At 38.2% G+C, this 24,835-nt stretch overlaps 4 pseudogenes; all 4 read left to right on the top strand.

Annotated features, from left to right (window-relative positions):
• The first annotated feature begins 1,004 nt into the window (after positions 1-1,004).
• LOC132167580 (cytochrome P450 89A2 pseudogene) lies at positions 1,005-2,746 on the top strand (annotated as a pseudogene).
• A 10,339-nt stretch (positions 2,747-13,085) lies between these two features.
• LOC132168035 (cytochrome P450 89A2 pseudogene) lies at positions 13,086-14,940 on the top strand (annotated as a pseudogene).
• A 6,576-nt stretch (positions 14,941-21,516) lies between these two features.
• On the top strand, positions 21,517-23,983 carry LOC148587782 (cytochrome P450 89A2 pseudogene; annotated as a pseudogene).
• On the top strand, positions 23,947-24,555 carry LOC132167615 (cytochrome P450 89A2 pseudogene; annotated as a pseudogene).
• The last annotated feature ends 280 nt before the right edge of the window (positions 24,556-24,835 follow it).

Here is a 24,835-nt window from a genome sequence, read left to right as displayed (position 1 = left end):
ATTTTATTAATGATCTTGTTTAGCAATAGGAAAGGAGATTATTGATTTGAATTTTTGTATAAGCATAGGCGTAACCAGAAATTTTAGAGTTGGGGCAATTTTTTTTTTTTTAAATGTGGAGAGGAAATTAACTTTTTGAGACCTAAAAAATAAAAAAAATAATAAAAAACATATTTTTGGAAGATTTTTTAAAATTTTTGGACACAACTTATCGTTGATTTGTATATTAGAATAAAATGTTAAATTTACTTTACTTCTGAAATTTTAAGAGTTTTTTAATTTGAATTTTACTGTTTAAATTTTTTTTAATTCAGACCTTCTATTACTAATTTTCGTCTAATTGAACGGAAATCATCCCACATTTGTCTCACGTGAAATTTTGATGCCATTTATTTCAATTTTATCCTTATTAAAATCTATAAAATGATATAATTATCCTCAATTTCAAAAGTTTTATTGAGGGTAATTACGTAATTTTATAAATTTTAATAAATGCAAAATTAAAATAGAAGACATCAAAATCTCAATCCCACAGAATAATTTTCTTCAAATTAGACAAATTAGTAAGGAAAGGTTTCAATTAAAATCTTTTTAAATATTAAGTGAATACATTGTTAATTTTTAAACATTAAAATTTGAATTAAAAAATTAAAAAATTCTTAAAACTTTAAAGATTTTCTCCTAGAATAAACGCAAGCTTTGACAGTACTCTACTTTCATGTTTTTTGATTTAAATAACTACTTTTGACCATTATGTGTGAACGTCGATTTTGCCAAAATGAATTATTCAAATATAGAATGTGAAAAGAAAATAATAGCTGAGACAAGAATCTGCATATCGTTTTTCAAAAACGTAGTAGCCTATATACCTACATAAATAATTGACCATTTCTCTTTCCAATAAAACAATCTATTGCATGTCTGACACTTACATATATAAACAGAGTGGGCTTTAGCAGCGGCACGGGTAAAAGCCCAAAGGCCCGTTGTTGACTTGTTGCTATTTCTCACGTTTGGTCTCCTTTCTCATCATAAGAGATAAGGCTAGAAACATGGGGGCTTGGTTCCTCATCCTCATCTCACTCTGCATCTCAGTCCTACTCAACCGTCTGATTGTCGCCAAGAAAAGCTCCAAAACCCAGCAGCTCCCTCCCGGACCCTTCACCGTCCCCATCATCGGCAGAATCCTATGGCTCCGCAAGTCCATCTCCGAGCTCGAGCCTATCATCCGCAACCTCCACTTCAGGTACGGGCCCATGGTCACGCTCCGAATCGGCAAGCGCCCGGCCATCTTCGTGGCCAACAGAGATCTCGCCCACAAAGCACTCGTCCAAAACGGCGCCGTATTCGCTGACCGCCCCCCAGCCCTCCCCATCAATAAGATCATCTCCTGCAACCAGCACAACATCAGCTCCGCGTTCTACGGCCCCACATGGCGCATCCTCCGCCGCAACCTCACCTCCGAGATCCTAAACCCTTCGCGCGTCAAGTCCTACTCTCGCGCCCGCAAGTGGGTTTTGGACATCCTTCTCAACCGCCTTATATCTCACTCCACGACGGAGTCCGGCAACGTTAACCCAGTCGTTCTGATTGACCATTTCCAATACGCCATGTTTTGCTTGTTGGTACTCATGTGTTTCGGGGACAAGCTCAGCGAGACCCAGATAAAGGAAATCGAGAAAGCGCAGCGTCACTTGCTTTTGGGCTTTAGCCGCTTTAACATGCTCAATTTTTGGCCGACGCTTGGGAAGATAATATTCCGTAACCGTTGGGAGGAGTTTTGGAAGCTTCGGAGATCCCAGGACGATGTACTGATGCCTTTGATAGAAGCGAGGAAGAGAGCGAATTGAAGCAGGAAAGGGCAAGCAAGGCAAAAGAGGACGACGTAGACACAGATGATGAGTTTGTGGTGTCGTACGTGGACACGTTGTTGGATTTGGAGTTGCCGGAGGAGAAGAGGAAGCTTGAAGACGGGGAAATGATTAGCTTGTGCTCGGAGTTTCTCAACGCGGGCACGGACACTACATCCACGGCGTTGCAGTGGATAATGGCGAATTTGGTGAAATACCCACACATCCAAGAGAGGGTTTGGGCAGAGATTAAAGGGGTCGTTGTGGGGGATGGAGAGAAGGAGGTGAAGGAGGAGGATTTGCATAAGTTGCCGTATTTGAAGGCAGTGGTTTTGGAGGGTTTAAGGCGGCACCCACCTGGGCATTTCGTGCTGCCACATGCGGTGACAGAGGACGTGGTCTTGGACGGCTACTTGGTGCCCAATAATGCCAGTTTGAATTTCTTGGTGGCGGATATGGGATGGGACCCCAAAGTGTGGAAGGATCCCATGGCGTTCAAGCCTGAAATGTTTCTGAGTGGTGGTGGAGGGGAAGTGTTTGATATAACGGGAAGCAGAGAGATCAAGATGATGCCTTTTGGGGCAGGGAGGAGAATTTGTCCTGGGTTTGGCTTGGCCATGCTTCATTTGGAATATTTTGTGGCCAATTTGGTATGGAATTTTGATTGGAAAGCTGTGGATGGAGATGAGGTTGATTTGTGAGAGAAGCAGGAGTTCACCATGGTGATGAAGTACCCATTGAAGGCCCATCTATCTCCCAGGTTTTGAATGGTCTGGTTGATTTTCTTGGTAAGATGTCAATGTCAACTTTGAATCAAACACTATAGCTATATTAAATGAAGGAATGAAAGCCTGAGTGTCTTTGTGTGGCTCTGGCTCTATGTGTTTTTCTTTCAACAGACCTATGCTTTACCATAAGTTCGTTGGCTCCTTCTATTGAAAATGGAAGAGAATGCTCAAACTTGGAGAAAAATCAACTCAACTTCTCATTAGAATTGCATGTACATTATATACGTAGTCTGTTTGAGCTTAGTTTGAAACAAAATTAGTTTAAACATGTGCACTTTAAGTGTTAACAAATAGCAACCAACTTACAACTTAAAGCTAACTAATAAACTTGCAACTTAGTAACTAAACTCCTCCTACAATCATGGAGTCTGTTGCATGCTGATGTGGAAGCATGGTAAGTCGCTTGGCTGCTCTGCTTGTATTCTCAATACTCCCCCTTAGGATGAGATTTGATAAAAAAAACTCAGGAAGAGTAAATATTATAAAGACTCATCTTGGACACCAAAGGATGAAATAAAGAAGAACCAAGAGCTTTTGTAAAAACATCTGCCAACTGATGTTGTGATGAAACATGAAAGGTTCGAACAATACCAATTTGCAACTTTTCTCGTACTACATAACAGTCAATGGCAATATGTTTTGTACACTCATGAAAGACAGGGTTTGCTGCAATGTGAAGAGCAGCTTTACTGTCACAATAGAGCAAGGCAGTTTGAAGGGAAACTTGTAAGTCTTGGAGAAGAGTTCTAAGCCACACAACCTCACAACAAGTGGAAGCCATGGCCTTGTACTCAGCCTTTGCAGATGACCTGCAAACGGTTGTCTGTTTCTTAGATTTCCATGAAATTAATGCATTATCAAGGAAAATACAATACCCTGTCACAGACCTTCTTATATCTGAGCAACCAGCCCAATCTGAGTCACAAAATGCCTTCATTTGTAAAGTGGAAGTAACAGGAAAGAACAACCCTTGAGCAGGGGAAGCTTTAATATATCTGAGTACTCTATTGGCTGCTTCTAAGTGTGGAACTCTAGGCTTGTCCATAAACTAGCTAAGAACCTGAACAACAAAGGAAATATCAGGTCTTGTTATGGTGAGATAGAGTAGTCTACCAACAAGCCTTTTGTATGAAGTAGGATCGTCTAAGATTGAACCAGAATCTTTAGAGAACTTCATATTAGGTCCCATTATTTTGCAGGTTTTGAGGCCAACATACCAGTATCTTCAAGAATCTCCAAAGCATATTTTCTCTGACAAACAAAGAGACCAAGCTCACTTCGAGCTATTTCCAAACCAAGAAAATATTTCAACTGTCCAAGATCTTTAAGCTTAAACCTATCATTAAGCACTGTAGTAAACTTGGAAACCTCAACTGGATTATCACCGGCAAGTATGATATCATCTACATATACCAGTAAGGCAATAAATGAACCATCTAAAGTTCTAGTGAACAATGTGTAATTAGCTCTAGATTAGACAAACTCAAACTCAATCAAAGCAGAAGAAAACTTTGCAAACCACTGCCGGGAAGCTTGCTTTAGACCATAAAGTGATTTGTTGAGCTTACATACCTTGGACTCCCCTTTTTTAGAAAAACCAAGAGGAAATAACATGTAGACCTCTTCATCAAGATTGCCATTAAGAAAGACATTATTTACATCCAACTGGTGAAGATGCCATTTCTTTGCAGCTGCAACTGCCAAAAGAGTTCTCACTGTTGTGAGTTTAGCCACAGGAGAAAAAGTTTCATAATAATCCAATCCCTCACATTGGTTATAACCCTTTGCTACCAATCTTGCTTTACACCTTTTCAAAGTCCCATCAGACTTTAACTTCACCTTATAAACCCACTTACATCCAATAGCTTGCTTTGAAGCAGGAAGATCAACTACTGTCCAAGTATTATTAAGTTCAAGAGCCTTGATCTCATTATCCATAGCCTCACGCCACTCCTCAAATTTGACGGCTTGAGTATATGACTTGGGTTCAACAATAGCAGAAATAGAAAGACTAAAAGATTTATGATTAGATGAAAGCTTGTTATATGAAAGAACTGAAGACAAATCATAACGAATACCTGAAGATGGAGAGACTGCTGTGGGTTCTGAAGTGGAGGCAGCAATATGATTAGGGGTGGGCAAAAACCCGCCCGCCCCGCAAACCCGACCCGACCCGCCCCGCCCCGAGCGGTTTTTAGGTATATTTTTGCGGGTTCGGGTAGGACCTCTCCAACCCGTGCGGGGTGGGGCGGGTTGCGGGTATAGAGATTTATTTCATGCGGGTACCCGCCCCGCCCCGATCCGACCCACCCAAGTATAAAACTATTAAAACTTAAAAAACCCTAACCTAATTTCCTAACCCTCTCTTTCAGTTTCAGCCGCCTCTCTCCCTCCCTTCCTCTCTAAGCCTCTCGTCTTTTGCTCTTTCTCCATCTCTTTCGCTCTCGCTCTCGCTCTCTCTCAGTCGCTCTTGCTTGCTCGTCTGCGTCGCCGCTCCACCTCAAATCACTGGCTGTTGCGCCGCTCCCACCTCCACTCCACAGACCACGATCCACGATCCAGGTTTTTCTCTCTCTCTCTCTAGGCCTCTTTCATGAATGGGAACCAAAAGATCTTTTATCACTAAGATCTAATCATTCTTTGGTTTTCTATTCCGTTGTTTATAGGTTTGATGTTGGGTTGGGTTGTGTTTGTTTGTTTCTTGGTATTCTGATGTAGGGTTTGTTTGAAAATGGAGGACAAGAAACCTGCAGAAGAGACGAAAATGGAGGAGAAGAACCCAACCCGCACAACCCGCCCCGCCCCGCACAACCTGAACCCGCGCGGTTTTGTTAATTTTGCCCGGGTGACGGGTTGAAAAATTCAAAACCCGCAGGGTGCGGGGCGGGTGGAAAAAAACCCCAAACCCGCCCCGCCCCGACCCGTGCCCACCCCTAAATATGACAGTGATAGTCATGCAAAAAGGTCTATGTTTTACCCTAGAAGACTTTCTAAGTGGCTGTTGTGAAATTTATAAATGTGGACTTGCAGAATCAGAATCAAATGTTATAACATCATGAATTTGATCTGAGTTATGAGTACTAGACTCTAAAGAATTTGAAGATGAAGTTGGAATCATAGGATGTGGTAAACTGACCACTGATTCAGGTAAACAATGATCAGGAATGGATAAAGGAATGATTGAATCAGTAAAAAGAAATTCTAAATCAGGATATTTGATTACATAAGGAAAATTGGTTTCATGGAAAATAACATCTCTTGATACAAACACAATTTTAAGAGTTAAATCATAAAACTTGTACCCTTTAATGCCATATGGATATCCAAGAAATATGAGGGGTCTAGCTCTAGGATCAAACTTGTGTCTATTTCTAAGAAGAGTGTTTGCATAACAAAGGCAACCAAACTTGTGTCTATTCCTATGATGGATTGTCTTAGTGTTCTTTGTTAGTATGCATTTGTATTTGGAAATAAATACCAAGATTGCAGAAATTTTTTTGCTTGTTCTACTATGTCTTCTTATTAATTTTTCCATGTAATTAATTAAAAGAAATGTTTTCATAGGACTATAATCTTTTATATTGAAAGGTAAAAAGGAATTACAGTGAAAAATGCATTACTTTTAGTAATAGTACCATGTCAAGGAGTATGTATTTGAGAGTGTGTAGCCTTTCTCAATTTTAAAAACTTGCTTGGTTGATGAGATATATACGGGCTGGGATGAGTGCTGATGTGGGGACTAAGGATGTGGAAGATGAAATCAATGAAGGCCCATTTTATGCAAATCGGATGGAGTACTACAATTTATACTGTTTGGAAGCAAAAAAACAATGTTAGACAAGGAAATCAAATCCTTAAAGAGGAGAAAATTGTTTTACAAATGAAGTGGGAGGTTAGATCACCTGTTATTGCTATTGGGAGTTTAAGTGATCAAGGGAGAATGAAGAACTTTGTGGTAGCTGTGGTTGATTCTGTTTTGAGTAGTCTGTATATGGTATTCTGAGTGTTTTTTTTTTTGGTTGCAGAACTTGGATATTGCTGCAGGCTAGATTGATGGCAGGGATGGGTGTAAAGTGTTTCTGCAGAGTTGAAACCGCAGTTTTGTGTTTGGTTGTATGTTGTCAAAATTGGAGGGGTTTCATTTATCCAAAAAAAAAAAGGAAAAAAGAAAGAAAAAAAGGCATTACTTTAAGGGAGGGTGAGTTTTATTAAATGTATATAAGCTTTTTTATTTTATTTTTTCCTATTCAAAGTGGGGAAGGGGAAAGGGAATTACAAGAAAATAAAAAATAAAGTCGAAAGAACCTTCCGAAGAATAGTCGGGAATGGGTCAAATGAATGACCCAGCCCATCAACCGAACTGAAACGGCCAATATGGCTAAAAAATATGGCAAGATTCTGTAAACGGAACAAAACTCATCAAGGTTAACATTACGACCATCAATGGTAGGTAGAAGAAACCAAATCCGATCATCAGTAGTTGGTAAAGAGAGGAAGAATTCTGTCAAAAAATGAAAAAAGCGACTAGTTCAAGGAACTAGCTAGAAAATAGAAACACAATGAACATAAAATTACAAGGAAAAATAAAAGAAAAGCAAATAAAATCTCAGAATAGCAATACTAGAGATGGACAAGGCGAAGGAAGGCGGCCTAACCCGATGTGTGGAAGCCATTGACCGGCGCATCAGGACCACCCGCCGACTATTGTAGTCGGGAGGCGGGGAAAAGCCACAAAAGCGGTCGGCAGTAGTGGTGAGTTTTATCAAAGGTATATAAGCTCTTGACTTTTACCAAAGCGTGAGTTTTACCTTGTGTCTTACATAGGTTAAATATAATATTCAGGAAAAATTATAGTTTACCCCCTCCACCCCAAAGTTGTCAGCGATTTGCAATTCAACATCCAAAGTTTCAATTTTTGCAATCCACCCTCCTAAAGTTTCAATTTTTTTCAATTCAGGCATTCCATCAATCAAAGCCGCTTTGATTGACGGAACAGTGATCACGTGCGACGCACGTGATCACTTTATGCGTTTTAGTACCGAAAATACCCCCATCAACATTACCACCCTCACTCACGCCCTAACCCAGCTGACGCACGCCCAACCCAACCTTTTAGGCTTTACTTACTTTAAACAACAAATAAATAAGTCACACTGTCAAAGCCGAAGCACGCACGGGGTGAAGAAGCTGCTAACTCACGAGAGAAAGGGACACAACAGAGGGAGAACCCACCTCCTCGACAGCCCATCGACAACCTGCGCGACAACCACTCGAGAACCACCCAAAGTTTGAACTTTTGCGCATTTGTGTAGGACGAGGTAAGTTTTTGCCTTTTTGAATTCGTAAATTTGCACCGAACTGTGTAGTAGAAAACTAAGGCTTTTGGTAAATTGGGGTTTTCGTGAGGGGGTTTTTTATTTGGTTATCCCTAACTCTGTGATGTTGATTTATTGTTAACAAAAAATGTTTTCTATTGTATTTGGATTTATTGTGAAGAGAGAGAGAAACGATGGAGTATACCTCAACTTCTGGAGTTTCATCTTCACCGCATAGGCTTTGCTACTGTGAGCGGCCGATGGTTGTAAAAACAGTTTAAACAGAGCACAATTTCGGGAGGAGGTTTATGGGTTGCGAAAATTACAAGGCACGTTTTATGATTATGATGAGTATTGCGAAAATTTGGGCAAGTTCTTCAAACACATAATTTCTTGTTTAGGGTTGTAATTTTCGTTGTGGGTTCTTTAGGATTTAGGATAAGTATTGATAATTTATTGTTTTAATTTCTTGTTTATGGTTTTAATTTTTGTTGTTGGTTATGTGTTTAGGTTGAGTACTGATAATTAGGGTTTAGGGTTATGGTTGTGGGTTCTTTTTTAGGATGTGCTATAATTTGTTTAGGGTTTAGGGAAATTTGTAGGGAAGAGTGCTTTCAATCTACGCACATGAGTGGTTTGAACATGTCATACTTCTCGCGCATAGCTTTTATTGTCAATATATAAGAGCATCCAAAAAGTTTATGTATTTTAAAGTTTTATGTGTAATGGTTTAGGCGTGATGCTTGTGTAATGGTTGAAAACCATTTAGCTATCGAATTTTATGTGTAATGGTTTTTCAACTACACAATCGAATTTTATCATATTCGATAGTGTAGTTGAAAAAAAAAATGATTGTGAAAAAACTTCATCATTTAGCTATTTTAAATGTAAAATTTGTTGTACATGAATTCTAACCATTATGTTATATGAATAAGACCGTAATTAAAGTTCTAACTATTATGTACTCACTAGTTTAATTTTGAGTGAAAACCCTAATTAAAAGGGAATGTCATTAATTGCTTTTGTCATTATAAACTAATATTTGTTTACTCTTTTACAGATCAACCGAGATTGTGGTTACTTTGAATGAATTGATCCTGAGTTGTGTGCGAAATGTAAAAGGGTTGGAACTTGGTTCTGGCGAAAGCACAAAAAATTGTTGTCAGAAGCAAAACGGTGTGAAGACATGGTTGAAGTTGAAGTCAGTAAGGTGAAGGTAGAAATGGAGAGAGAAAATCTGTGTGTGAAGGTAGAAATGAATAAAGAAATTGCCCGGTATTAGAAGGAAGTAGAATTGGGGAGATCAAACTCCATGCAGTTAAGAAGAATTACCAAACAATTCTTGCGTATTCCTATGTAATTTGTTTAAGTGTCATTTTCGTTTTGTTGTTTGGATACACTCCAAGTGGTCCGTATGAATGCAAGCTTGGCCGTTTGAAGTTGAACTGAGGTGTGTGTAATTTTAAGATCATATTGTGTTTTTTTATGTTTGTGTCATTTTGGGAGCACAATGTGTTACTTTGTTTAGGGTTTAGGGAGCACAATGTGGTATTTTGTACTTATGTAATTGTGGGAGCACAATGTCATTTGTAGAGCCGTGTAATTCTAGAAGCTTATTTGAAATGTAATGTAATTTTTAATGAATTTATTAGTTGCTATATGAATGTAATTTCCTGATTTATGTAAATATGAATTGTGTGTATGTCATGCATTTGACCATAAAGTCACTTGGTATATTGAGTTTGATTTTTTACCTTTAAAAAAACATTTATCATTACAACTGATGCACCTTTTTACAAAATTCTCCTCCGCACTTATAATTTAAATGGGTGATATAATGACGATTTACTAAAGAATTATAATGCTCGTGCCTGATAATTCCATTACCAACTTGCATATTATCAAAAAGGAAAACCTATACCATAAAAAAGAAATCAAGGTATATGAAAATCTATACCCTTCTGTAACGATTTTATGAAAGACATATGAAATACAATCTAAGTACCTTCACATCATAAAAAAAAAAAAAAAAAAAAATCTGCAGCAGGTAACTAAGCCTGTAACACATTCACAATTTCTATAAAAAAAATATGTTCATATTTCCAACCTACTTTCAACCAAGTAAAAACTATGTAACTTCACATCCTAAACAAAAAAAATCTGCAGCAAGTAACTAAGCCTGCCAACACATTCATAATTTCCATAAAAAATATGTCCATATTTCCAACCTACTTTCAACTAGGTAAAAACTAAGTACCTTCACATCGTAAACAAAAAAAAATCTGCAGCAAGTAACTAAGCCTGCAACACATTCACAACTTTCATAAAAAATGTGTCCATATTTCCAACCTACTTCCAAATAGGTAAAAATTATGTACCTTCACATCGTAAAAAAAAAAAAAAATCTGCAACAAGTAACTATGCCTGCAAAACATTCACAATTTTCATAAAAAATATGTCCATATTTCCAACATACTTCCAACCAGGTAAAAACTATGTACATTCACATCGTAAACAAAAAAAAATCTGCAACAAGTAACTAAGCGTGCAACACATTCACAATTTCCATAAAAAAATATGTTCATATTTCCAACCTACTTTCAACCAGGTAAAAACTATGTACCTTCACATCATAAACAAAAAAAAAAATCTGCAGCAAGTAACTAAGCTTGCAGCACATTCACAATTTTCATAAAAAATATGTCAATATTTCCAACCTATTTTCAATCAGGTAAAAACTATATACCTTCACATCGTAAACAAAAAAACATCTGCAGTAAGTAACTAAGCCTGTAACACATTCACAATTTCCATAAAAAATATGTTCATATTTCCTACCTACTTCCAACCAGGTAAAAACTATGTACCTTCACATTGTAAAGAAAAAAAATCTGCAGCAAGTAACTAAGCCTGCAATACATTCACAATTTCCATAAAAAATATGTCTATATTTCCAACCTACTTCCAACCAGGTAAAAACTTATCCATACACATTACCAACTTCCAACCACATATATTGTTATCCATACACATTACCAACATCAAACCACTTCTATTGTTATCCATACACATTACAAATGAAAATCATATATATTGTTATCCATACACATTACCAACTTCCAGAGACACTAACAATTTAACAAAAAATGTAACATATCAAAACAACAAAAAACACATAAGGCTAATTGTCCATGACTTTAGGGCTTCCATTGTGGATTGAGCTGTTTTCTCTTGGCTTCTATAATTTTAATACCCTTTTCTACTGTTGTTACAATGCATTTTTCTTTCAACTTTGCAATAGTATCAGACTTTGCTGCAGCACCAGTACCTGCAGCTGTAGCACTAGTAGGTATAGCTATACCACTTCTGCCTGCAACACTAATGCCTACACCACCTCTGCCTGCACCACTTCTTCCTGCAACATTAATGCCTATACCACCTCTGCCTGCACCACCTCTCACTGCAAAACTTCTGCCTCCACCACCTCGAACTGCGCCCCCCCTAATTTTAGCCCCTTTAGGTCTACCACTCATAGTTTTCCGTCCAGTTCCACCAATTCTAGTTTTAGGCCCTGTACGTGAAGGTTCAGTTGCAGCAGGGACCTCTTCAGTGAGGTCAATATGTACAGGAGCCCTTGTAGGTGTACTACGAAAAATACCTCTAATCCTATCAAATGTAGGAGTCCTTGATGTTGGACCTCCTGTAACCATTACAGGAATTTCTATATCTTCTGTACCTTCCATCCTGCCCCATGCTGGAGGTAAGATAATTCGTCCCCCAAGTTCAAAGGGGGCGAAATCGCTATATTGGTCTTCAATAGGTGGAGGTGTTGCTTCGCCTTTTTTTTTTTTTTTTTTGGTCTCATTTTTGTTTTTCAGGATTAGTAATAAGAATTAATTAATGTTAATGTGAAGAAATTAGTTTTACTTTATATATAAAAGAAAAGAAAAAAGGAAGGGGAAATTCATCTATTTTTTAAAAAATAAAAAATAAAAGTAAAGAAAGTTGTTTGTAGCGTTATGTTGCGAGCTTCTAATGGTTCAAAGAAAGTTGGATTTGTGGGGTGTATGTGTGAGATTCATATGACCCACAAATTTAATGATAATTTTGAAAAAATAAGAAAAATAATAAGAAAAAAATTAGAAGAGAAAATCTAGCATTTTTCTTATGTTGTAGCCTAACTACCTTTTTTTATTTGTCCTGGTACTTTTTAAAAAAAATCGGACACTGTGGTGATGGAAACGTCATGAGAATCAACGTTCGGTCCAACTGTCGTGTTACTAGATAAGCAGAAGTAGCTATAAGCTCATCATTCTCGCAAAAATCTAAGTGTATATATATATATATATATTTTTTTATGAGATAATCCCTTAAAAATTAATTTTCACTCTCACAATTTTATTTATTTATAGTTCTGGCAATTTTCAGTAGGGGTAAAACGGCGGTTACGATTAGCGGTTATTAGCTAAAACCTCTAACAGTGACTACCTAGGCAGTTAGCAAAATTCATTAACTACGTTCGTTAACTGCTAACCAGTCGTTAGTGGTTAGTAACTACAATAACCGCTAACCTTTTTTAAAATTAAAAATTTTAAAAAAAAATCAAAATGATTCGTTTTTATTGTAATATAATAACAGCATACTACATACGACATCATATCTAAATTTTTATATATATTTAAAATTTTAAACGCAAAAATTATATTATTTCATATATATATATATGGCAGTGCAATCGCATTCAAAAGCAGTTAATGGTTAGCAGTTAATGGTTAATGGTTAACCCAAATCCAGCCAAGAACAGCAATCAAAATTAGAAATTTTTCTGCAATTTCTCTCACAGCTCCGTCTCTCTCCTTCTCCCTCTCGTGCTCTCCGTCTTTGGGTCTCTTTCTCCCTCTCAAAAAAAGCAAAGGAGAAAATAAAAGAAATGAACGAGTTGGAGAAGAAGAGGAGCAACAAGAAGACGGAGATGACGTGAGTTGAGGTTTTTTTTTTTTTTAATAGTTTTAATTTTTTAATTATTGATTTTTTAATATTTAATTAATTTCATATTATTATTTTAAAAATATTATTTTTTTCTTGCCCAAAACAACCTAAAACTGGGTCGTTCGGTGCGGTCGTTCTGAACCACCGCACCTACGCCGGATTCGATATAAGGCCGGTTGTTTTGATTCTATTACTCACTTTTGGTCTCCTTTCTAATCATAAGAGATAAGACTAGAAACATGGAGGCCTGGTTCCTCATCCTCATCTCCCTCTGCATTTCAGTCCTACTCAACCGTCTGATTGTCGCCAAGAAAAGCTCCAAAACCCAGCAGCTCCCTCCCGGACCCTTCACCGTCCCCATCCTCGGCGGAATCCTATGGCTCCGCAAGTCCTCCGAGCTCGAGCCTATCATCCGCAACCTCCACGTCAGGTACGGGCCCATGTTCACGCTCCAAATGGGCAAGCACCCGGCCATCTACGTGGCCAACAGAGACCTCGCCCACAAAGCACTCGTCCAAAACGGCGCCGTATTCGCTAACCGCCCCGCAGCCCTTCCCATCAGTAAGATCCACTCCTGCAACCAGCACAACATCACCACCGGGTTCTACGGCCCCACATGGCGCATCCTCCGCCGCAACCTCACCTCCGAGATCCTAAACCCTTCGCGCGTCAAGTCCTACTCTCGCGCCCGCAAGTGGGTTTTGGACATCCTTCTCAACCGCCTTATATCTCACTCCACGACGGAGTCCGGCAACGTTAATCCAGTCGTTCTGATTGACCATTTCGGATACGCCATGTTTTGCTTGTTGGTACTCATGTGTTTCGGGGACAAGCTCAGCGAGACCCAGATAAAGGAAATCGAAAACGCGCAGCGTCACTTGCTTTTGGGCTTTAGCCGCTTTAACATGCTCAATTTTTGGCCGACGCTTGGGAAGATAATATTCCGTAAGCGTTGGGAGGAGTTTTGGAAGCTTCGGAGATCCCAGAACGATGTACTGATGCCTTTGATAGAAGCGAGGAGGAGAGCGAAGCAGGAAAGGGCAAGCAAGGCAAAAGAGGACGACGTAGACACAAATGATGAGTTTGTGGTGTCGTACGTGGACACGTTGTTGGATTTGGAGTTGCTGGACGAGAAGAGGAAGCTTGAAGACGGGGAAATCATTGGCTTGTGCTCGGAGTTTCTCGACGCGGGCACGGACACTACATCCACGGCGTTGCAGTGGATAATGGCGAATTTGGTGAAATACCCACACGTCCAAGAGAGGGTTTGGGCAGAGATTAAAGGGGTCGTTGTGGGGGATGGAGAGAAGGAGGTGAAGGAGGAGGATTTGCATAAGTTGCCGTATTTGAAGGCGGTGGTTTTGGAGGGTTTAAGGCGGCACCCACCTGCGCATTTCTTGCTGCCACATGCGGTGACGGAGGATGTGGTCTTGGACGGCTACTTGGTGCCCAATAATGCCAGTTTGAATTTCTTGGTGGCGGATATGGGATGGGACCCCAAGGTGTGGGAGGATCCCATGGCGTTCAAGCCTGAAAGGTTTCTGAGTGGTGGTGGAGGGGAAGTCTTTGATATAACGGGAAGCAGAGAGATCAAGATGGTGCCTTTTGGGGCAGGGAGGAGAATTTGTCCAGGAGTTGGCTTGGCCATGCTTCATTTGGAATATTTTGTGGCCAATTTGGTATGGAATTTTGATTGGAAAGCTGTGGATGGAGATGAGGTTGATTTGTCAGAGACGCAGGAGTTCACCGTGGTGATGAAGTACCCATTGAAGGCCCATCTATCTCCCAGGTTTTGAATGGTCTGGTTGATTTTCTTGGTAAGATGTCAATGTCAACTTTGAATCAAACTCTACAGCTATATTAAATGAAGGAATGAAAGCCTGAGTGTCTTTGTGTGGCTCTGGCTCTGGCTCTATGTGTTTTTCTTTCAACAGACCTATGCTTTACCATAAGTTCGTTGGCTCCTTCCTATGATGGATTGTCTTAGTGTTCTTTGTTTGTATGCATTTGTATTTGGAAATAAATACCAAGATTGCGGGAATTTTTTTGCTTGTTCTACTATGTCTTCTTATTAATTTTTCCATGTAATTAATTTAAAGAAATGTTTTCATAGGACTATAATCTTTTATATTGAAAGGTAAAAAGGAATTACAGTGAAAAATGCATTACTTTTAGTAATAGTACCATGTCAAGGAGTATGTATTTGAGAGTGTGTAGCCTTTCTCAATTTTAAAAACTTGCTTGGTTGATGAGATATATACGGGCTGGGATGATGTGCTGAGGTGGGGACTAAGGATGTGGAAGATGAAATCAATGAAGGCCCATTTTATGCAAATCGGATGGAGTACTACAATTTATACTGTTTGGAAGCAAAAAAACAATGTTAGACAAGGAAATCAAATCCTTAAAGAGGAGAAAATTGTTTTACAAATGAAGTGGGAGGTTAGATCACCTGTTATTGCTATTGGGAGTTTAAGTGATCAAGGGAGAATGAAGAACTTTGTGGTAGTTGTGGCTGATTCTGTTTTGAGTTGTCTGTATATAGTATTCTGAGTGTTTTTTTTTTTTTTGCAGAACTTGAATATTGCTGCAGGCTAGATTGATGGCAGAGATGGGTGTAAAGTGTTTCTGCAGAGTTGAAACCGCAGTTTTGTGTTTGGTTGTATGTTGTCAAAATTGGAGGGTTTCATTTATCCAAAAAAAAAAAAAAAAAAAAAAACGCATTAATTTAAGGGTGAGTTTTATTAAATGTATATAAGCTTTTTTATTTGATTTTTTTTCTATTCAAAGTGGGAAAGGGAAAAGGGAATTACAAGAAAATAAAAAGCAAAGGCGAAAGAACCTTCCGAAGAACAGTAAAAAATGGGTTAAATGAATGACCTAGCCCATCAAGCGAACTGAAACGGCCAATAAAGGCTGTAAAATATGGCAAGATTCTGTAAACGGAACAAAACCTATCAGGGTTACCATCACGACCATCAGTGGTAGGTAGAAGAAACCAAATCCGATCATCAGTAGTTGGTAAAGAGAGGAAGAATTTTGTCAAAAAATGAAAAAGTGACCAGTTCAAGGAACTGGCCAGAAAATAGAAACACAAGGAACATAAAATTACAACGAAAAATAAAAGAAAAGCAAATAAAATCTCATAATAGCAATACTAGAGATGGACAAGGCGGAGGAAGGTGGCCAGACCCGATGCGTGGAAGCCATTGACCGGCGCATCAGGACCACCTGCCAGCAGTTGTAGTCTGGAGGCGGAGAAAAGCCACAAAAGCGGTCGGCAATAGTGGTGAGTTTTATTAAAGGTATATAAGCTCTTGACTTTTACCAAAGGGTGAGTTTTACCTAGTGTCTTACATAGGTTAAATATAATATTAAGGGAAAATTACTGTTTACCCCCCTTCCGCCCCTCCCCCCCTCCCCAACGTTATCAGCGATTTGCAATTCGACCTCCAAAATTTCAATTTTTGGTATCCACCTCTGTAAAGTTTTAATTCTTTTCAATTCAGGCATTCGTCAGTCAAAGCCGCATTGACTGACAGAACAGTGATCACGTGAGACGCACGTGATCACTTTACGCGTTTTAGTACCGAAAATACCCCCATCAACATTACCACCCTCACTCACGCCCTAACTCAACTAACCCACGCCTAACCCAACCCAACCCAACCATTTAGGCTTTACTTACTTTAAACAACAAATAAACAAGTCACACTGTCAAAGCCGAAGCACGCACGAGGTGAAGAAGTTGCTGAACCACGATAGAAAGGGACGCAATAGAGGGAGAACCCACCTCCTCAACAGCCCATCGACAACCTGCGCGACAACCACTCGAGAACCACCCAAAGTTTGAACTTTTGCGCATTTGTGTAGGACGAGGTAAATTTTTGCCCTTTTGGATTCGTAAATTTGCACCGAACTGTGTAGTAGAAAACTAGGGTTTTTTGTAAATTGGGGTTTTCGTGAGGGGGTTTTTTATTTGGTTATCCCTAACTCTGTGATGTTGATTTATTGTTAACAAAAATTGTTTTCTATTGTATTTGAATTTATTGCGAAGAGAGAGAGAAATGATGAAGTATACCTCAAGTTTTGGAGTTTCATCTTCACTGCAGAGGCTTTGCTACTATGAGTGGCCGATGGTTGTAAAAACAGCTTAAACAGAGCACAATTTCGGGAGGAGGTTTGTGGGTTGCGAAAATTACAAGGCATGTTTTATGTTTATGATGAGTATTGCGAAAATTTGGGCAAGTTCTTCAAACACGTAATTTCTTGTTTAGGGTTGTAATTTTCGTTGTGGGTTCTTTAGGGTTTAGGATAAGTATTGATAATTTCTTGTTTATGGTTTTAATTTTCGTTGTTGGTTATGTGTTTAGGTTGAGTACTGATAATTAGGGTTTATGGTTATGGTTGTGGGTTCTTTGTTTAGTTCTTTGTTTAGGGTTTAGGGAAATTTGTAGGGAAGAGTGCTTTCAATCTACGCACATAAGTGGTTTGAACATGTCATACTTCTCGCGCATAGCTTTTATTGTCAATATATAAGAGCATCCAGAAGGTTTATGTATTTTAAAATTTTATGAGTAATGGTTTAGGCGTGATGCTTGTGTAATGGTAGAAAACCATTTAGCTATCGAATTTTATGTGTAATGGTTTTTCAACTACACTATTGAATTTTATCATATTCGATAGTGTAGTTGAAAAAAAAAAATGATTGTGAAAAAATTTCACCCTTTAGCTATTTTAAATGTAAAATTTGTTGTACATGAATTCTGACCATTATGTTATATAAATAAGACTGTAATTAAAGTTCCAACTATTATGTACTCACTAGTTTAATTTTGAGTGAAAATCCTAATTAAGAGGGAATGTCATTAACTGTTTTTGTCATTATAAACTAATATTTTATGTGTTTAGGTTGGTGATTAATATTTGTTTACTATTTTACAGATCAACCGAGATTGTGGTTACTTTGAATGGATTGATCCTGAGTTGTGTACGAAATGTAAAAGGGTTGGAACTTGGTTCTGGCGAAAGCATAAAAAATTGTTGTCAGAAAAAAAACGGTGTGAAAACATGGTTGAAGTTGAAGTCAGTAAGGTGAAGATAGAAATGGAGAGAGAAAATCTGTGTGTGAAAGTGGAAATGGATAAAGAAATTGCCCGGTATCAAAAGGAAGTAGAGATTGGGGAGATCAAACTCCATGCAGTTAAGAAGAATTACCAAACAATTCTAGCGTGTTCCTGGGTAATTTGTTTAAGTGTCATTTTCATTTTGTTGTTTGGATACACTCAAGTGGTCCGTATGAATGCAAGCTTGACCGTTTGAAGTTGAACTGATGTGTGTGTAAGTTTGAGATCATATTGTGTTTTTTTATGTTTGTGTCATTTTGGGAGCATAATGAGTTACTTTGTTTAGGCTTTAGGGAGAACAATGTGGTATTTTGTACTTATGTAATTGTGGGAGCACAATGTCGTATGTTGTAGAGTTGTGTAATTCTAGAAGCTTATCTAAAATGTAATGTAGTTTTTAATGAATTTATTAGTTGCTATATGAATGTAAATTCCTGTTTTATGTAAACATGAATTGTGTGTAGGCCATGCATTTGACCATAAAGTCACTCGGTATATTGAGTTTGATTTTTTACCTATAAAAAAACATTTATAATTACAATTGATGCACCTTATTACAAAATTCTCCTCCGCACATATAATTTAAATGGGTGATATAATGACGATTTACTAGAGAATTATAATGCTCGTGCCTGATAATTCCAATACCGACTTGCAAATTAGCAAAAAGGAAAACCTATACCATAAAAAAGAAATCAAGGTAAATCTATACCCTTTTGTAACGATTTTATGAATTACAATCTAAGTACCTTCACATCATAAACAAAAAGAAAAAGAAAAAAAATTTGCAGCAAGTAACTAAGCCAGCAACACATTCACAATTTCCATAAAAAATATGTCCATATTTCCAACCTACTTTTAACCAGGTAAAAACTAAGTACCTTCACATCGTAAACAAAAAAAAATCTGCAGCAAGTAACAAAGCCTACAACACATTCACAATTTCCATAAAAAATATGTCAATATTTCCAACCTACTTCCAACCACGTAAAAACTATGTACCTTCATATCGTAAACAAAAAAAAAAAAATCTGCAGCAAGTAACTAAGTCTACAACACATTCACAATTTCCATAAAAAATATGTCCATATTTCCAACCTACTTCCATCCAGGTAAAAACTATGTATCTTCACATCATAAACAAAAAAAAATCTACAGCAAGTAACTAAGCCTGCAACACATTCACAATTTCCATAAATAATATGTCTATATTTCCAACCTACTTCCAACCAGGTAAAAACTATGTACCTTCACATCATAAACAAAAAAAAATCTGCAGCAAGTAACTAATCCTGCAACACATTCACAATTTTCATAAAAAATATGCTCATATTTCCAACCTACTTCCATCCAGGTAAAAACTATGTACCTTGACATTGTAAAAAAAAAAAACATTTGCAGCAAGTAACTAAGCCTGCAACACATTCACAATTTCCATAAAAAAACATGTCAATATTTCCAACCTACTTCCAACCAGGTAAAAACTATGTACCTTCACATTGTAAACAAAAAAAAATCTGCAGCAAGTAACTAAGCCTGCAACACATTCACAATTTCCATAAAAATATGTCCATATTTCCAACCTACTTCCAACCAAGTAAAAACTTATCCATAAACTTTACCAACTTCCAACCACATATATTGTTATCCATATACATTACCAACATCTAACCACATATATTGTTATCCATACATATTACAAATGAAAATCACATATATTGTTATCCATACACATTACCAATTTCCAGAGACACTAACAATTTAACAAAAAATGTAACATATCAAAACAACAAAAAACACATAAGGCTAATTGTCCATGACTTTAGGGCTTTCATTGTGGATTGAGCCGTTTTCTTTTGGCTTCCATAATTTTAATACCTTTTTCTACTGTTGTTGCAATGCGTTTTCCTTTCAACTTTGCAATAGTATCAGACTTTGCTGCAGCACCAGTACCTACAGTTGTAGCACTAGTAGGTGTAGCTATACCACTTCTGCCTGCAACACAAACGCCTACACCACTTCTACCTGCAACACTAATGCATACACCACCTTTGCCTGCACCACTTCTGCCTCCACCTCCTCTCACTGCGAAACTTCTGCCTCAACCACCTCGAACTGCAAATCCCCCCCCCCCCCCCCCCCCCAATTTTAGCCCGTCTAGGTCCACCACCCATAGTTTTCTGTCCAGTTCCACCACCTCCAGTTTTAGGCCCTACACGTGAAGGTTGAGTTACAGCAGAGACCTTTTCAGTGAGGTCAATATATACAGGAGCCTTTGTAGGTGTATTACAAAAAATACCTCTAATTCTATCAGATATATGAGTCCTTGATGTAGAACCTCCTGCCCCATGCTAGAGGTAAGATAATTCTTGCCCCAAGTTCAAAGGGGGCGAGATTGCTATATTGGTCTTCAACAGGTGGAGTGTTGCTCCGCCTTTTTTTTTTTTTTTTTTTTCTCATTTTTGTTTTTCAGGATTAGTAATAAGAATTGATTAATGTTAATGTGAAGAAATTAGTTTTACTTTATATATAAATGAAAAAAAAAAAAAAAGGAGGGAGAAATTCATCTGTTTTTTTTAAATAAAAAATAAAAGTAAAGAAAGTTGTTTGTAGCATTATGTTGCGAGCTTCTAATGGTTCAAAGAAAGTTGGATTTGTGGGGTGTATGTGTGAGATTCATATGACCCACAAATTTAATGATAATTTTGAAAAATAAGAAAAATAATAAGAGAAAAATTAGAAGAAAAAATCTAGCATTTTTCTTATGTTGTAGCCTAATTACCTTTTTTTATTAGTTCTGGTACTTTTTTTTAAAAAAAAAAAATCGGACATTGTGGTGATTGAAACGTCATGAGAATCAACATTTGGTCCAATTGTCGTGTTACTAGATAAGCGAAAGTAGCTAAGCTCATCATTCTCGCAAAAACCTAAGAGTATTTTTTTATGAGATAATCCCTTAAAAATTAATTTTCACTCTCACAATTTTATTTATTTATAGTTCTGGCAATTTTCAGTAGGGGTAAAAAGACGATTAGCGGTTATTAGTTAAAACCTCTAACCGTAACTGCCTAAGCGATTAGCAAAATTCATTAACTGTTAACCAGCCGTTAGTGGTTAGTAACTATAATAACCACTAACATTTTTTAAAATAAAACAATTAAAAAAAAATCAAAATGATTCGTTTCTATTATAATATAATAATAGCAACACCATATCTAAATTTTTATATATATTTAAAATTTTAAACACAAAAAGATATTATTTCATATATATATATATATATATATATATATATGGCAGTGCAATCGCATTAAAAGCAGTTAACGTGGTTCAGGCTTTGGTTTTCGTTGGGGAATATATATATATAAAGAGAGTGGGCCGGTTGTTGACTTGTTGCTATTACTCACTTTTGGTCTCCTTTCTAATCATAAGAGATGAGACTAGAAACATGGAGGCCTGGTTCGTCATCCTCATCTCCCTCTGCATTTCAGTCCTACTCAACCGTCTGATTGTCGCCAAGAAAAGCTCCAAAACCCAGCAGCTCCCTCCCGGACCCTTCACCGTCCCCATCCTCGGCGGAATCCTATGGGTCCGCAAGTCCTTCTCCGAGCTCGAGCCTATCATCCGCAACCTCCACGTCAGGTACGGGCCCATGGTCACGCTCCAAATCGGCAAGCACCAGGCCATCTTCGTGGCCAACAGAGACCTCGCCCACAAAGCACTCGTCCAAAACGGCGCCGTATTCGCTGACCGCCCCCCAGCCCTCCCCATCAGTAAGATCATCTCCTGCAACCAGCACAACATCAGCTCCGCGTTCTACGGCCCCACATGGCGCATCCTCTGCCGCAACCTCACCTCCGAGATCCTAAACCCTTCGCGCGTCAAGTCCTATGTTAGGGGTTTAATAATAGATGTATTTTATTAAAATACCTTAGGATAATATGTTATCTTTATAGATAACATTAGATTAGAGATTAGCATTTAAATATTAAAGATAAGTATTATCATTAGAGCGTCAAGTCCTATGTTAGGGTTTAATAATAGATGTATTTTATGATTAAAATACCTTAGGATAATATGTTATCTTTATAGATAACATTAGATTAGAGATTAGCATTTAAATATTAGAGATAAGTATTATCATTAGAGTAGTTAGTGTAATTTAAATATTAGGGATAAACATTATCAATAGTTTATTCTAATTAGTCTGAAAATTAATCACAAACCTTGAGTTTGAAAATGGTTTTTTAGGGTTTTCTCAAAATTTAAAAGATCTAGGTTCCTTAAAATCTAAGGTCTAGATTCCCTCAAAACCTATAATCTATCCCCGTTACGTATTCACTTAACATTTGGTATCAGAGCCGCTATCTTGTTCAATGGCGAATCCAAGGCTGGATCGACTTGAGCAGCAGCTTGGTAACCTCATGACTATGGTTGAAGGCTTTATGAAGAAGAAGGAAGATTCAAAAAAACACTATCTGCATTGATTGCCAAATTTGACGATGGTTCAACTGATAACAACAATAAACTTCATTGCTACGAGCAGCCACAAATGGTGCTACCGCCATATCCCATGCTATCACTATAATCCCAGCCACTGATGGAGTCCTAACCAACTAAAACCATCCACAACGTTGTCAAATTGCAAGATCCATCCCAATGTCATTACATTGTACGGTCAACTATTAAACAGCAAAGGCAGGATAAAATGAAGGAATGTTCATTGTACGTAGCCAAAACAAGGCAACCATGTCCACCCTGTGCTCCATTGCAAGCGCTTCGTCGCCATCCTGTATCACATAACAACAGGCAGTCCAATGTTCATTGGTAGCGGCAAGTGAGTGGGCTTGTGCAAATTTGGACGCTTGATGACAAAGAATTGATCCCACCTCTTGAACGGCCACCAAGGGAATGCTTGAAACGAGTAACGATGGAAGAAAAGAATTTCAAGACCTTGAGGACAAGGTCTCCTTAAGGGGAATAGAATGTTAGGAGTTTAATAAAGATGTATTTTATGATTAAAATACCTTAGGATAATATGTTATCTTTATAGATAACATTAGATTAGAGATTAGCATTTAAATATTAGAGATAAGTATTATTATTAGAATAGTTAGTATAATTTAAATCTTAGGGATAAATATTATCAGTAGTTTATTCTAATTAGTCTTTTATTTTATTATGCATTGTAATTGTCTATTTAAAGACATCCAGCTCATTAATGAAAAGAATCAGAAAATTAATCACAAACCGTAAGTTTGAAAATGGTTTTTTAGATTTCTTCAAAATCTAAAAGATCTAAGTTCCTTAGAACTAAAGGTCTAGGTTCCTCAAAACCTATAATCTATTCCCGTTATGTAACATCCTACTCTTGCGCCCGCAAGTGGGTCTTGGACATCTTATCAACCGCCTTATATCTCACTCCACGACGGAGTCCGGCAACGTTAACCCTGTCGTTCTGATTGACCATTTCCAATACGCCATGTTTTGCTTGGTGGTACTCATGTGTTTCGGGGACAAGCTCAGCGAGACCCAGATAAAGGAAATCGAAAACGCGCAGCGTCACTTGCTTTTGGGCTTTAGCCGGTTTAACATGCTCAATTTTTGGCCGACGATTGGAAAGATAATATTCCGTAAGCGTTGGGAGGAGTTTTGGAAGGTTCGGAGATCCCTGGACGATGTACTGATGCCTGTGATAGAAGCGAGGAAGAGAGCGAAGCAGGAAAGGGCAAGCAAGGCAAAAGAGGACGACGTAGACACAGATGATGAGTTTGTGGAGTCGTACGTGGACACGTTGTTGGATTTGGAGTTGCCGGAGGCGAAGAGGAAGCTTGAAGGCGGGGAAATGATTAGCTTGTGCTCGGAGTTTCTCAACGCGGGGACGGACACAACACCCACGGCGTTGCAGTGGATAATGGCGAATTTGGTGAAATACCCACACGTCCAAGAGAGGGTTTTGGCAGAGATTAAAGGGGTCGTTGTGGGGGATGGAGAGAAGGAGGTGAAGGAGGAGGATTTGCACAAGTTGCCGTATTTGAAGGTAGTGGTTTTGGAGGGTTTAAGGCGGCACCCACCTGGGCATTTCGTGCTGCCACATGCGGTGACAGAGGATGTGGTCTTGCACGGCTACTTGGTGCCCAAAAATGGCAGTTTGAATTTCATGGTGGCGGATATGGGATGGGACCCCAAGGTTTGGGAGGATCCGATGGCTTTCAAGCCTGAAAGATTCTTGAGTGGTGGAGGAGGGAAAGTGTTTGATATAACGGGAAACAGGGAAATAAAGATGATGCCTTTTGGGGCAGGGAGGAGGATTTGTCCTGCTTCTGGTTTAGCAATGCTTCATTTGGAGTATTTTGTAGCCAATTTGGTATGGAATTTCGAGTGGAAGGCTGTGGGTGGAGATGAGGAGGTTGATTTGTCAGAGAAGCAGGAGTTCACCGCGGTGATGAAGTACCCATTGAAGGCCCATCTATCTCCCTGGTTTTGAATGGTCTGGTTGATTTTCTTGGCAAGATGTCAATGTCAACTTTGAATCAAACTCTACAGCTATATTAAATGAAGGAATGAAAGCCTGAGTGTCTTTGTGTGGCTCTGGCTCTGTGTTTTTTCTTTCAACAGACCTATGCCTTACCATAAGTTCGTTGGCTCCTTCGTATGATGATTGTCCTAGTGTTCTTTGTTAGTATGCATTTGTATTTGGAAATAAATACCAAGATTGCAGGAATTTTTTTGCTTGTTCTACTATGTCTTCTTATTAATTTTTCCAT

This window comes from Corylus avellana, chromosome 2 (genome assembly GCF_965113065.1).
Source record: "Corylus avellana chromosome 2, dhCorAvel1.hap1.2, whole genome shotgun sequence".
Taxonomy (NCBI): Eukaryota; Viridiplantae; Streptophyta; class Magnoliopsida; order Fagales; family Betulaceae; genus Corylus; species Corylus avellana.
The sequence above is the reverse complement of the archived record's forward strand: the minus strand, read 5'-3'. Positions and strand labels throughout refer to the sequence as shown.